Source organism: Protopterus annectens, chromosome 7.part0, assembly GCF_019279795.1.
Source record: "Protopterus annectens isolate FY-2018-M chromosome 7.part0, PAN1.0, whole genome shotgun sequence".
Classification (NCBI taxonomy): Eukaryota; Metazoa; Chordata; order Ceratodontiformes; family Protopteridae; genus Protopterus; species Protopterus annectens.
In genome coordinates, this window is record NC_056739.1 from 1394908782 (window position 1) to 1394923164 (window position 14383).

At 40.5% G+C, this 14383-nt stretch overlaps 1 protein-coding gene across 2 annotated transcripts in view; it reads left to right on the plus strand.

Moving 5' to 3' along the window:
• Window positions 1–14383, plus strand: part of ATXN7 (ataxin 7) — a 1461623-nt gene that overhangs the window by 75882 nt on the left and 1371358 nt on the right. The window lies entirely within an intron of this gene.

A 14383-nucleotide genomic window follows, 5' to 3' on the forward strand; every position in this document is an offset into this window, starting at 1 on the left:
CTGCATGGGATGATGATGTTGGCGGACACCTCCGTTTTACCAAGGATGGCCAGTTTCTTTCACCCTTCAGATTTACCATACTGTCTAATATGTTGGTTAGTGGCTACCCATGTTTCCAGTGTAGGGCTATCACTCCCTCTGTTCCAGGGTACATTGCCCACTATGCATTCATTTCCACTGGCAGTTGCAGGGATTGTCTGTGTTAATAGTAAATCTCCGTGTCTGTCACCAGATTCCTCATGATACAAATCTGGAACTAGTTAACCTTCTACTTAGTAAAATTACTTTGCACATTATAGCTAATTAAGAAATTCCATCAGTGACCCATTCAGAACAGGCAACGTAACCAGTTTGAAAAGTTAACCATAAAACCACATTATTTTGTACGAGTGACTCTAAATTATCCACATGCAAACTGCTGAATATGTATTACTAGCAACAAACCTGCCTAGAGATTTCAGGACTTTGTAAATACCAGTGTATTTAAACTGTCCTTCTGCACACTAGAGGCTTTAATCATGTTGCTCTTGTCCTCACAAATGTTTCTCCCATTTGCTGTCCCTTTCCTAGCCAATTCTGACAATTTTGCTGTGACCCTCTCCCTGGAAATATGCTTTGCATATGATAGCTCCTTTGTATTAGTCCAAAACCAATTATTTATTCATTACTAATCTTGCTGATTATCACAAATGGTATGACTTCCCTGTAAACCTTGTACCTGAGGATAATACTTATTCCTCTCAGTTTTGCTCCTTTGATATATTGAGGCATCTGTACTGGTCCCAAATATAAGCTTATTAAGTTAAAACTAAATCCATATGATAGAACTGAATAAGAAAAGAAAAACTTCCTGGTCATCTCTAAAATATCTCTAGTTCACCTTTATAAAAAAGATTTAAAAATGTTAAAAATGTTAAGTAAGTAACTCAAACTAAGTTTTAAAAAGAGTAACACCTTTTTTGAACTTACGATTGTATTAGAAAACCAGAAGGCCTTCTTCAGCTATGTTAAGCTTAAAAATGTTGTTGTTGTATCTTTCAGCTTTTCCCGGTTAGGGGTCGCCACAGCGGAACTCCGGTCCGCTAATGATTGGTAGTTGATTTTTATGTGCCAAGTTACCAGCCCTGACGCACAACCTTCAACAAAGGTACGCCCATTCATGCATGTCTCCACGCAGAAGACGCTCTAGCTGAGAATCGAACCGGACAGCGTCTTACTGTGAGGCGACAACTCTAAGCTTAAAAATAATGTACTGAAATGTAATGGTACTCTGTCTCTGACCCTGAGAATATTGTAAGTTTCCTGCAGATGACTTCTATTCAACTTCTCCTAACACATCATCCATCACATCTTTCCCCATTCTCTCTCACTTTAGAAAAAGTCTATTTAGCACTTTTCAGAATTAAACGTGACACTTCATAAATCCAAACAATATCCAAGAATGTCTTCTAAGTAGAGTTTAGTGTCTTCTAGCAAAACCCATCTACCAGCCCTTCAGCCTGAGTCTCTCTACTGCTTACATTACCAAGAGGAGGTGAACAGTTGTTGTGGTGCTCTTGCATAAAAGTGGTCCCTCAACTTTCCCAGAGAATTGCAGGCCTGTTAGTCTCACTTGTAGTATTTGCTACACTTTGAAACATGTTTGTATTCGATCTAATAAAGAATGATGTATGTGACCTAATGTCCCAGGACACACCACCATTCCAGCTCTTTTAAAGGCAGATCATGCCTGCTAATTCTGTCTGAGTTCTTTGAAAAGTTTTTTGAGGGAATGGATAAGACCCATATGGTTCACACTGCCCACCTGGACCTTGCCAAAACCTTCTTATTTATCCTCTGTGTTGGCATTATTGACAAATTCTTCCAGTTCAACATTAACCCACAAACAGCGTGAAGGCTAGCAGCCTAGCTAGATAGAATTTTGTAGATAATTTTGTCATTTGCAAATATTAATATAAGCCACAGGCTTGTTCTCTTAAATGTAAAAAAAATATGTTAAATGTTGAACATCAAAAATGTAACAACTGCACTCTGCTGTAAGAATACTGATAAGTCAAGCATTGTATGACTGTTTGATCTCAAACTCAGAGCCGTGATGTCTGGACCAGCAGATTCTTTCTATTGTTTTAAGACCAGGGTTAATTGCTAGATTTTACATATAGAATGTCTTTAATTGCTGTGGTTTCCTGACCAGGTAAAAGATCAAAGTTATGTTAAACTCTGAGTTTGTGTTAGCCTGAGAACCAGAGAAGAATGATGTAATCTAAAATGAGTCAGCAGTGATGTATTATAAATTTAAAAGACTGTCTGAGAGAGAGAGAGAGAGAGAGCATTTTGGATTTTGTCTAAAGTGGACAACCACACACCAGTACTCTGCTTTTACTCTATATGTAAGTTTATTTAGAACTGTGATTGTTCTTGGGAAAAGATAGAAAATAGTAAGTTTAGTCTAGCTGTTTTCTGTGTTTATGTCAGAACTATCATACAGTATTATTTTAAGCATTTTCCTGTGATGTCTGAACTCTTGACTAGCACTGTGTAGTAAGAAACCTTGTCTTGTGTTTTTATTTATTAAATATGTTTTAAAGCTTTCAACTGTGGCTGTTTTATGTAGAGATTTAAGCTCTAGAGTACATTGCATGTATATAGTAATACTCTAGAAAGCCACTCCAATAGTCTTGTTGCTCAGTCACACTATTTGGATATCAGTAATATTACAGAGTGAAATTGGTCACCCTTTGGTAAGGGCCTTTTTAGTAGCTGATATTAGTGGTTGGTAGCAGCTGGTACTACCTTATAGATTGGCAGGAAGGGGCATAGCTGAAGAACTTGTGCCAGCCTTCCACAGGAGTGTTTGTATATAACTCATATATTCAAGCGCGTGTGTGTGTGTGTGTGTGTGTGTGTGTGTGTGTGTGTGTGTGTGTGTGTGTGTGTGTGTGTCAGCTACTTGTGCAAGGGCACAAAGCACTGGCTGGACAGAGAGGGTGATGGAGGTTTGAGCTTGACCACTAGGCTGAGATCTGGACCCTATATCTGTGCCAGGGGGGAGTCTTTTTGGGGATCTGGAGAGAAAGGAAGAAACCAGCCCCAGACTGATTGTTATCTGTGTGTGCTCTTAAGGGAAAGTGTACTTTAATGTGTGTGTACTTGTTACCCTTCCCAATGTGGATGCCCCTCACTGGTGCTAGTGGTGAAAATTCAATCTAGCTAGGCTGGCAGTCTTCACAAATAGTTTGCAGGATATGTAATTAGCTGTTTGACAGAATCCATACTATTAAGGTTGATGTATTTGCTCTAGACAGAAATCTGCCAAAAGTGGTGTCTCAGAAGGCTTTGTTTTGGTCTTCTCCTCTTTGACATACTTCTCTTTGGCACGATGGCTAATATCAGTGGACTTTGTTGAATCAAGTTTGCTGATGATTGCAAACTGGATGTTATCAAATTCCATTCTGATATTCCTTTTCTGTATCAAGGGCTAGATCGAGCAAGTCCTTGATGTGTTAGGCTTACTCATAATGCCAAGAAGTTCAGCATACTTTGGTAAACCTAGCATCACTACTCCTTATTTGTGTAGGTAAGAATCCATTTAAATCTAAACACAGTCATCTGGGCTTTGGAAATTGTTGATAATGTAGACTCTCCTTTGACTGTCATGTTTCTGTGATGGTTAGAAAATTGTTCTGCCTTGCACTCCGGTTGAAGGGTTGGTTGGATGGGTTTTCACAGAAGGGACTTTGGTCATCCTTTGTGATCTCTCCTCAAAGTCCACTAAAGTTGTACTTTCATGTTGCTCCCCTTATTAGGCCCATCATTATTGAATGCATTGCTCCTGTGTCATGTACCTCACTAAGCACCTAAACCAGCTTGAGACATGTCAGTGTTTCCTCATCAAAAAGATTGTGGGTTTACCTGCCCTTAACTACTTGTTACTCCTATGGCCCATGTTGTACACACTCTAGAGGGATGATCTCTTCTTAGCTGTTTATGATGTGAAAGACTGAGAATTAACGTTTTTTTTTTTAAGAAGTCTTTTAAACTTCTTTGCCATAATGGAACCAACGGAAAAGCAGACACCTGCTGTCGAGGCCTAAACCTACAGTCATACATCAGCAACATCAGTTGGGTTGACAAGTACTTAATCTAACATAGTGTTCTGTCAAGCAGAGTATTTCCATTGCATCCTTCAAAAAAAAACAGTCTGGATGACTGGATGGGTGATCACAAATTTTCCCCTTGGATATATATGAGAAACATCTACTTAATGAGAGATGATGTTAGCCTCTCTCCACTACTCTGATGTAGTTGACATTCTATTATTCCTGAAAATAAAATCAGGACGTTTGCCAACAGTACCTCTGACTGAAATTAAGAAACTGACTTATTGATCTCTTTGTCAGTTAGCATAATAAGCATCTGGACTTCTGAACCTATGTTTTGAAAATACTACATTGGCAGATATCAGATTCCTGTCCTGTGAAAATTGTTTTCTTAGTAGTAATTACAATAGCAAAAAAAGCGATACTAAACTACTGAAGATTGCTCACACTATAAAAAAACAATAAATGAAAAAGTGAGCTCAGCAACACAGCCACCAAAAATGTATATAATAAAACAGTTTATTGACAAGGATTAGCGCTTTCACGGGGTTACTGCTTCATCAGATCCAAGTAGAAGAGTAAAATCAACACAAAACACATTGAATATAAAATAAATTATAACCAATCAGCAACTGTTGTCAATAAAATAATTATATCAATTAAACAAAAGTCACTGCCTCCTATTTAAGGCAGGTCTAAGAGGAATACCAGAGTTTAAACCTGGAATCTTATGTGCTTGTAAGGATACAATCCATTTTACCTCCAGCATCTCCACTTGATTGTTGGTATCACCCCTTCTATTACTAGGTGAAACTAGTTGTAAAACCCGAAACTAAAAAACATTGTCCTGACAAATTTGCATGATTAGCTAGGGCATTGGTGAGAGTTTTATTACGAATATTACCTAGATGCTCTATATGCATTCTCTTAGCTGGCGTGTAGTGTAGTCTTTCCCAAATAAAAACATTCACATGTACAACATGTTGCTAAATAGACTAAGTTTAATACTCCTACAAGTCGCCATAAACCTAGGTGAAAAAAACACGTCCAGTCACTGGATGAATAAATTGAGTATCTAGGGCAATGGGAGAATAGGCTTTGCAATTATTACATGGAAAAGTGCCCCTTCTCATTGCTAGCTCAAGACAAAATTTTTAGGGCCATAACGTAATAACCTTTTCATATTCATATTATTCCTGAAAATAAAATCAGGACATTTGCCAACAGTATCTCTGACTGAAATTAAGAAACTTTTTTGCTCCTTCATCTTAACGTTCTGCTGTTCTTGCAGAAGAAGGCTGTGCCTTTAAAAGTGGAAAAGAAATAACTACAGAAGGATCTGGAGAGGATTAATTCGATAGTGCTGTTGTTGACCCACCATCTTTTAAAGAAGTGGCTGAAGATAATAAATTCTCTGTGCTTTTTTGTATGGAGTGCATTTTTTTCAGAAGCCCTGAGACACACAATGTCATTTTATAGTTTGATTGAAAACTATAACTATAAAACAAATGACCCACTTCAATGACTAGGGCCACAAGGGCAAATACAAAAATGTTTGGACTGATTACTGCAACCATTCAAACAACTTTTTGTAAGGGGAGAAATCTGGAGTACTAAATAAACCCCACTCAGACAAGATAAGAACATGCAGATTTCACCCATATCATGAGTGGAGGTTAGGCTTGAAATCTTGACCTTTGAACTGTGAATAAGAAGTCTTACGGCTGAATCACCAGGCTCTGGTTTGCACTAGGGCTCCATCCTGGAACTTAGGTTTAGCAGTTTCGAGTAGAAATTTAAAGCAATGAGCTGCTAATAAGTGTTATCTTGTTGTCGTGGGTTGGAAATCAATTAAACAGGCATTGTTTCTGGGTTGTCTTTAGGGGACACACCTTGCTAACATATGAGTAAAATAAAACATAGAGGCCACACCTTTTACAGTAGAGCAGTAAAAACAAAATCCAAATTAAATAAGACATTGCCCAAATTAGGTGGCCACACAAAGAAATATAAACATAATGCTTTAGAACCTGCTGTGAGGGTGCCTGCATTAGAAGTTAATATCACCAGAGCAGATGCTTGCTTTTTAATTGCCATACAGAACAAACACATTAAAACTGTCTGGCTTTAGAAAACCTTTTAAAGACCCATTTAATTACCTCCTAGGCACTACTATCGAGTCAAAACATTTTCAGAAAGCAAAAGATAACAAGAAAGGGATGCTAGGTAGGCATCTTAGAAGCCTGTTTTCTGAATAAATATCTCCTTTCCTCTTTTCCAGTGGTTCTTTGGGAAGAGTTATTTTTATTGCCACATCAGAGAAAATGTCTGTCATTCAAATGGGTCATCCTAGGGTATGCAGTAGAGTTAATTTCAGTTCCCTGTACTTCCTTCTTTCTAGAAACCTGAGTATACTGCTTTTGAATGGTAAACCGATTTAGTTGCTCCTGCATGAAAGGATATAGAACTGGCATCCAAGAGTCTGTAAAAAAAAGTTTCATTTGACAAAAAGGCAGTCTTTCAGTCTTTGCAGCATTAAACAGGAATGCCGGAGTCAAACAGTGCAGACTGACATCTGTTACTTTATTATTAAGTAATCTGAAAATACCTATTGATATGTAGCCGATTCTCTTCCCAGCAGACCTTTGGAACAGATTCCCTCTCTTTCTTTAGGTTTATTCCAAACTATTGGGAAAGTTTTAACAATCTCTTATCCAATTACTTAATTTCTGAAAAATGCAGCACAAGCCATACCTCAAAAGTTTTTTTTTTCCACTGGACAGGTTTCAGAGGAGGAGGCAGCCTGTGGAAAACATTTCTTCAAGAGGATATGACCACCACAAAAGAGAAAGGGTTCTGCATTTAATTGTACAGAACTTGTAGTCCCATTCACAAAATAGCACATCAAAAAAAGATTCAGTGGGCATTTAGAACCAAGTGGAGCTAGGTAAGTCAGTTCTGGGCAGATTATCACAAACTCAGACCATTACTATTTATGCATTAGAGAATACCTGTGAAGACACCAGAGTGCCAGCCCCTTTTAGAAGTCCAGCATATATGTACTGAAGAGATGTACATGTTTTGGTTGGTGCTGAAGGGTTTTCAAGAACACATGTCTCCAAGCTTTGTTCATATTTTGAGCAACAGCAAAACAGCCATGTGCTGCATAGAGAAATGTGCACATTCTGGTTAGCACTGCAGTTTGTCATAAGTTTAGAAGTGAACAAATCAAAACTTGTGCTTTGCTGGATGCCTGATGGGTACTGCTTTCAAAAAATGTGTCTGAGACCCCCAGCATCAAGCACTGAAGACTGGGCTTTTTTATCATATAATACCATGGTCCTCTGCCTCTACTTTTACCTGTTTCCCTTAATCTAGAAAAAAATTGATAAAGCAAGATAATATTACTAGTTTCAACTCGTTTTCAGACCCTTAGATTGTCATAGAAGACCATGGATATTGATACCACTTTGCATGGATGTTGTACTGCATCCCCAACATGATTTACCTAAATCAATAGGCACCTTCTTTCTGATATAGTCACATAAAATTTAAAAGACTCAAGGAAGCCTTCTACAATGACATACTTAAGCAAGTGGAAAATGTATGAAGTTTGAGGCCAGGAAAGAAACCTTAATATTAGTTCTTGTTTGGTTGTGTATTTCTTTGAAAATTTTCAGTCTCTGTATATGTCAGGTTTAGCCTTTTCATTTATCAAGATGTTCTTCGTGTTTCACTGTTGCAGTCATTACATTTGGGTAATCTGCTGGCAGGTTGCCCTCAGTCAGCCTGATTAACAAAGTCTTGGGTCCTGCGTCAGTTGCTGTCCCTTCTTCCATGATGTCAGGTCGTCAGGGGTATAAAACATGGAGCCGACGCCATTTTCATCAGTCTTTCTTGCCACGCGGTGCCCGAAGCAGAAGCCGTTCACAAATGCTGGTCGGCCGACTCCTGAAATTTTCGTTTTCGAGTTTCAGAACCGAAGTCTTCAACCTAAAGCTAAGTACCCCATTGGGGAAACTTTTTCTTGCTCCTTACCGATGTCAGTAAAAGTTAATAATTGTATTACTTATGGGAAGCAAATACCTCATAAGGATTTTCATTTGTACTGTATTCCTTGCCTAGGCCCTGACCACAACGTGTCTTGCTGTGGTTTTGTGCTAAATTTAACCAACGCACTATTAAGCGTCGGTATATTTTTGCATCTAAATATTTTGGCTCAAGATTTAACTATCCAGAAATGTCGTCGTTTAGCAATCCACTACCGGAATACACAAAAAAACGCAAAGAAAAAGACAGAGACAGACCGTCGAGGTCCAAAACCGACGAAGCTTCTCCTAAGCCAGTCGCCGGTTCACAGCCCCTGATACTCGCTACTTTTGATTCTCAGGCCTCTACTGAGACCCATACGGAGTCTGGTATGCCACGAGGCACTTTAAGTATTGAACCCATGGATGTCTCTACCTTAGATGGGTCCGGAGCCGCTGAGCAGGCACCGACTTCTGAGGGTGTTTTCAAGCCTAAAGATTTGCATATTAAACCGACGCCATCTTCAAAACCTAAGCCAAAACCAACTTCTTTGCCTAACAAACTGATGCTTGGGCCACGTGCACAGGCCTCTATGCCTGAAAAACAAATGATCAAAATGGCTGAGGATTTAATTACCTTGATCAGGGGTTCCCAACCCCCTCCTGCTAAGAAGCCTAGGCAAGGCACTGATTATAAATCTTCAGATCAGGTTTCCATTTCTTCTGATCAGGAATTGTCTATTCCACCTTATGAGGACTCTGATGCAGAAGAATCCATTCCTTCTGCTTTTCCTCCTGAAGATTTTTCTTTTGGAGAAACTTTGCATACCTTAAGGGAACATTTTCATTCGGAGAGTCAGGATTTTTCAGAATCTAAAAAGAGGCTTAAGGATTTTCTTCTTCTTCCTCAGCATAGGCCTTCCTCCTGTTCCAGACATTGTTGATGATGTTTTCTCAGAATCCAGCATTGCTCCTAATTCCCTGCCTCCGGCTCCTAGTAAACCAGACAGATATTACAGGGTTCCTGACTCCCACAAATTCCTTTTTAAAAACCCTACTGCTGACCCTGAAACCATTTCTCAGGATCTCAAGGGTGTTAAGGCTTCTACTGCTAAAAATCGTACCCCTTCTGGTAGAGACTCCAGGGCGCTGGATAGATGGGGTAAGAAGGTTTACACGCCTGCAACCTTGGCAATCCGGGCTTTAAACTGTCAATTTCATATGTTTAAATATCAGCAACATGTCATGAGCTTACTTAAACAGAAAATTATGTTGATTTCTGACTGTGTGGAAAATAAGAGTTACAGGATTTATTGCATTCAGCTGAACAAGTTGGAAAGCATACTTTTTAATGTGATTTTGATTCCTTGGAGGCCTCTTGCAGGGGTGCTGTAACTGGATCTGTGATAAGAAGGCATGCTTGGCTCAAGGAGCAAAATCTACCTGATCATGTTAAAGCAAAATTGTTGGATGCTCCTTTACAACAGGACAGTCTATTTGGTAATAAGGCAGAAGAAGTTTTGAAAAAATGGAAGACAAAGCTAAATCTATGCAAACTGTAAAATATTTCCTATAAGTGCAGCCACCCGTAGGCACTGGCCTACTAAGAATTGGTCCTTTCCAGTACCCACCAGAGCTGCACAGGTCAAACCCAGACACTCTAAAGGCTCCAGGTTTCAGTCACAAGGTACTTACAGAACAAAACAATGGGGTGCCTCCACCTCCAAATCTCGAAGTAGCAAAGCACCTCCCTACGGTAAACCATCTCAATGACTTTCCTCTGCCATCTCCAAGCACTTATCTTTTGGCAGCCCCTTTGGGGGGAAAACTAGCACTTCATGCACAAAATTGGCATCTAATTACCCAGGATAAGTGGGTTCTAAATGTAGTATCCCAGGGATACAGATTTCATTTCCACACGTTGCCAATCACAAACAGATGACCAGATCTGCCTCCAAATCAATGGGCAGAGGCCCAGAAGCAAGTTATGTCCCTCATGAATATGGGGGGCTATTCAACCAGTACCAGAAGAGGAAAAGGGACAAGGTTTTTATTCAAGACTTTTCCTGGTACCCAGGAAAGACAAATCATGGCGTCCAATTCTGGACCTTATCCATTCTAACACATTCCTGGACATTCCAAAATTCAAGATGCTGACTCTACAACAGTTACTGTCTATGCTGGGCAAGGATGCTTGGTTGGTAGCTCTAGACTTAAAAGAGGCTTACCTGCATATCCCAATCAGAGAATCTTGCAGAAGATACCTCCGCTTCAAAGCAGGCTGTTTGCATTACCAGTTCTCTGCACTGCCCTTTGGCTTATCTACTGCACCCAGGGTCTTCACAAAGTGCCTGGCACCAGTAATTGCATTTTGCAGACAAACATTCAAATTTATCCTTATCTGGATGATTGTCTAATTCAGGCAGAAAACAAGGACACTCTTCTACAGCATCTGGCATTTGTAAAAAAGCTTGTAATTTGTCTAGGGTACACCATAAACGAAAAGAATTCACAACTGGTACCTTCTCAAATAATTACATTCCTGGGTGCAAGCTTGAATACAACTGCCCAGATGACTTACCTCATGCCAGAAAAACAAATCCAATTGACGACTTACTTCAAATAAATGGCCACAAAAACCAAGTTATCTGCAAGACAAATTCTGTAGGCCTTGGGGTTCATGGCTTCCTGTATTCTACTAATTCCATATGCAAGACTGCATATGAGGAAACTTCATTGGTACCTAAAAAGCTTATGGAGTCGACCTTGTCACAGCCTGGAAACAATGATTCCTATCATTCCGTGCCTGCAGCAAGAGTTCCTATGGTGGGCAGAGGCTGGTCGCCAAAACAAAGGACTGCCATTCATTCCACCCCCTGCCATCCAAACCCTGACTACAGGCGCATCAGATTATGAATGGGGGGGGGGTGCATCTAGCAGGGAGATGCATTCAGGGCGAATGGAGCCCAAATCAAATGCACCTGCGTATCAACCAGAAGGAGATGCTAGCTGTACAGAATGCTCTGACAGCCTTCAAGGACTTTCTTCATCCAGGACAACTACTGATAAAGATGGACAACACCACAGTCATGTGGTACATAAACAAGCAGGGGGATACCCATTCCTACCCCCTTTGCAGACTAGCCATGGCTTTGTGGAACACAGCCTTGACTTGCCAAATACATCTACAAGCTCAATTCCTGCCAGGAAAGCTAAATACTGTGGTAGACGAACTAAGCAGAAATCTTATGGACCAACACGAATGGAGACCTAGATCCACAAATCTTCAGCATGGTGACACGCAAATGGGGGAGCCCAGACATAGCTCTTTTTGCCTCACCCCAAAACTATCAGCTGGACAAATTCTGCGCAAGAAGCCATCACAAAAAAACTTGGAAAGTGGATGCTCTATCCTTCAGCTGGAAAAACCTATGAGTCAATGCCTTTCCCCATCTGCCTTTGCTCTCCAAGGTATTACTAAAAGTCAGACAGGAAAAACCAAAAATGATTCTGATTGCTCCAGACTGGCCTCGCCAACACTGGTACCCGCTCCTATGCAATATGTCGCACCTTCATCCGTGGTACCTGCCTCAGACACCTTATCTACTGTCTCAGCAGAACTATCAAATTCTGCATACTCCGCTCCAAACTCTGAATCTTGCAGCATGGCTAATCAACTAATTTCACCAGTTACAGCTCTCGGCACACCTGTGATGGATGTCATTTTGGAGGCTAGAAGGCCTAGTACTAGAAAATCTTATGCTGATAAATGGAAAAGATTCTGTGCCTGGAACCAGGCGCAAGGAATAAGCACAGCAATGCCCAATATTCTTCAGATTCTGCAATACTTAACTGAGATGCTTCACAAGGGCCTATCTTTCTCTTCCATAAAAATCCATGCCTCTGCCATTTCAGCTCATTACAACACAGAGCCTCCTCTCTTTTCCCATCCCCTGCTAAAGCAGTATCTCAGAGGGGCCAAAAATGTAAGACCTCCCAGGAGAGCACCAACTCTGGCATGGGACCTCAATTTTGTGTTGGAAAAGCTCACCCTACTGCCTTTTGAGCCAGCTGCTACTGCAGACATAAAATTTCTCTCTTGGAAGACAGCTTTTCTTTTTGCAGTCACTTCAGCTTGAAGGATTTCAGAACTACAGGCACTCATGGCAGTGGAGCCTTTTATTATTTTCTACCGGACAGGGTGTCACTCAGGACCAATCAATTCTTCATGCCTAAAGTGGTATCTAGTGTGGCTCTTCACCAGACCATTCACCTGCCAACTTTTTTCCCAAATCCACAGAACAAGGGGGAGTGGATTCTGCATTCATTGGATGTACACAGACAACTAAGATTCTACTTGCTCAGATTTTCTTAGAGATTTTGTCCTGTGTAACTACTGGTGGCATTTGCTGCAGGGGCAGAGGGAAAGGCTATTTTAAAGCAGACTATTTCAAAATGGATAAGTCATTGTATTTGTTTCTTCTACATGCATCATAGTAAACCTGTCCCCAAGGGGATCAGATCCCATTCCACCAGGGCTGCATCTACTTCTGCAGCCTTTCTCAGGGGGTTCCCACCAGAGACATTCTAGAAGCTGCTATCTGGAGCTCCATTCATACGTCTACCAAACATTACCATTTCTCTTCTCTAAATCCAGAGCAGGCTTTGCCACTGCTGTCCTGCAGGGCCTTATAGCTGCTGCTAATGCTGTATAATTCCATCCTCCCAACCATAGCTTTGGGATCTACCCAAATGTAATGACTGCAGCAGTGAAACATGAAGAACATAGTACAGTTGTGTACACTTACCATAAATGTAGATGTTCGAGTGTATTCATTGTTGCAGTCCTGGTTACCCACCCGCTAGACAAAATTACATGTATATATATATATATATATATATATATATATATATATATATATATATATATATATATATTTTGCTCCCCATTTGGGAGGCACCTGACATCTGGGGCAAGAAAAACTGATGAAAATGGTGTCAGCTGCATGTTTTATACCTCTGACGACCTGACGTCATGGAAGAAGGGACAGCAACCAACGCAGGACCCAAGACTTTGTTAATCAGGCCGACTGAGGGCAACCTGCCAGCAGATTACCCAAATGTAATGACTGCAACAGTGAATACACTCGAACATCTACATTTATGGTAAGTATACACAACTGTACTTTTAGGTACGTTATTAGCCTGCCTATTCAGGGTGCCGTTGTTGTGCAGATCCTGCAGTCAACCTTTCCTAAAGAGTACTGTGAAATCAGAATTTTCATCAAGTGTTCAATTCCTCAGAGATGTCCCAAACATTGCCTGACCTCAGTTTGGAGCCTTAACCTTATAGCCAAGATACCAACTTTGCATCTGTTCAAGTCTTAGATTGTAGTAAACCTGCATGTGTGTCTTGGGATGTACACGCTGTAGTATCAATTACATGTGCTGGCTTCAGTGTGCTTTTAAGCCAGATAGTATTTTATTAGGATAGAGTGTCAATGAAAATGGATCCTTTTTATGCCCGCTATAGTCACAAAAATGTTTAAGGTTTTAGCCAGTCCAGCCACTTGTCACTATGTTCTCTAGACAAGATAACAGTGTACAAAATATTGCAGTAAAGGTCCCAGATAGTTTGAAAAATTAGTAAACAAATGATATAAGTGTACTTTTAACACAAAAGAAGCATTTTGGGATGGGGGCAAGCTCCTCCACAACTGTCATGCAGAGAACTTAACTAAGGTCAGGGGTGCAAGGAGTTATCTTTGGGCTTGCTGCACCGTTGGGCATTGGCAAAGCCTTGAGCAGAATTACTTCATTTGAGGAATCCTCCATTCAGCAAGTTGTGCATTGCTGTACAGTTATGACTGAGAAACTTGCTGACTTATGCTACATAACCCTAGAGTTTTCTTAGTGGAACTGCTGTGCGTCAAAGAAGTGTAAGCTGTTGTTTGTATCCATAATTATTGGTAGGCAAGGATTATCAGTCTCCTTATGGACCTTATGAAAATGGTTAATTTACTGTTCAGCTGATTGTTATAAGTGTGGAACATACTTGCAGGGGGTTGCTAGGTGCCTCCACTCAGACAGCAGCTACCTCCTAAGCTTTATTTAACAATGTCTCTGCCCAGGATGTTTGTGAAGCAGTGACCTGACAAGTTCACATTTTGGTAGGCATTATGTGCTGGATGATTTTTGCAAGGGCTCTCCCAATGGGACTACCTTAGCATCCTTCCATCTCCTTGGAAAACTAGG